We start from the raw sequence: 1,516 nt of genomic DNA on the forward strand, positions 1-1,516 counted from the left end.
CATAACTCATGGCTCGGTTCGAGGCCATATGATGCGCTGCGGATCCCTGCAGATCCCCCCGCCCGGCGGCCAAGGAATTTATTTAATTTTCCTTTCTAAAGCGGGGAGCCCCCGCTACGGCAGTGGGCGGGTATAACTCTCCGGTATCACGCGAAAGGCTTCAAACTTTTCCTGCGGGGCTTTATTGACTAAGCTCCTGTCCTGCACCCCCTCCCCTCTCTCTCCGGGCCGGGGGGTGGGCCCGTAATGTTACATAACTGTGGAAGCCTCTCTCTCTTTCTCTCTCTCGCCCTGTCTCTATTTTCTCCCCCTTCCTGTTTTGATGTGTTCGGGACATGCGGGCCCGCCGCCGCCGTCCGCGCGGGGCTCTACGGCTGTGCACTTTGCTGATGGCCTCCGAAGCGCCACGCCACGCCACGCCCTGGCACACGAGACGTACTTTCGTGAAGCGTGCACCGGGCGTAAGGACAAGCCCGGTGGGAATAAAGTATCACGGCGGTTCGCGACGGTGTTTTTAACTCCCCTCTCGCATCACAACCCGCTCTCACTCTCTCGCCCCCCCAACCCCCCGACAGCGTGTTGCGTATCGGCGTGTTGTCACGTATAAACGGGACACAATAGCCCGCGGGCTGACGCTGGCTGACAATGCGGTGCGAAGCTATTTCAGTGCGGTCCTGTGGCGGGCTGGCCCGGGGCCCTGTGTGGCGTGCCCTGGCCAGGCTCCAGCCCGCGGGTCGCTGCGGCCATAACGCTTTCCTCGGACCTAACGTCACGCCGCGGTTTATTTCTTTTTTTTTTTTTTTTGCTTTTCGTTAGACTATCGGGCGGGCTGCGTAGGAGGATGTGACAGGGACTGATGGGGCGGGCGAGGATTAGAGAGTGGTTTGCGTGGGGATAACCTGGGCGGGGTGTAGGTGGGTGGGGTTAAATGCGTAATGTGCTGCTCTCGGCCCGGGCGGCGGCGGGTCATGGTCGTGGCTGTGGCTGGATAGTGCAGCTCCAGCGGGTGGGAGGCGGGGAGGGGTGGGTACCCGTACCCAGGCCGGGCCGGGCCGTGGGGGTGCGGCCTTGGCTCCCGGCTGGAGCGGCTGGAGCGCAGCCACCGCACTATTACATTGGCACGGCACGGGGGAGGTGTGGTTCGGCTACGAGGAGGCTGGAGCCCCGGCTGGAGGCTGGAGCCCCTGCTGGAGGCTTGGAGCCCCGGCTGGAGACTTGGAGCCCCGGCTGAAGGCTTGGAGCCCCGGCTGGAGGCCCGGGCTGGAGGCTGGAGCCCTGGCTTGAGGTTCGGCTGGAGGCTGGAGCCCTGGCTGGAGGTTCGGCTGGAGGCTGGAGCCTTGGCTGGAGGTCCGGCTGGAGGCTGGAGCCCTGGCTGGAGGCTGGAGGCTGGAGCCCAAGCTAGATCCCCGGCTGGAGCGCTGCCACCGTACCATTACATGGGCCCGGCCCGGGCGAGGTGTGGTGTGGTGAGGCCGGGATGGAGGGAGGAGTTCATGCTGGCGCACAGCCCCCCCCC

The 1,516-nt window shown here is 64.5% G+C and overlaps 1 protein-coding gene across 2 annotated transcripts in view; it reads right to left on the reverse strand.

Moving 5' to 3' along the window:
* LOC113205396 (formin-like protein) overlaps window positions 1-1,516 on the reverse strand; it is a 71,812-nt gene that overhangs the window by 63,299 nt on the left and 6,997 nt on the right. The gene's annotated exons all lie outside the window — the stretch shown is intronic.

Source organism: Frankliniella occidentalis, unplaced genomic scaffold, assembly GCF_000697945.3.
Source record: "Frankliniella occidentalis isolate FOCC.00 unplaced genomic scaffold, Focc_3.1 Scaffold97, whole genome shotgun sequence".
NCBI lineage: Eukaryota > Metazoa > Arthropoda > Insecta > Thysanoptera > Thripidae > Frankliniella > Frankliniella occidentalis.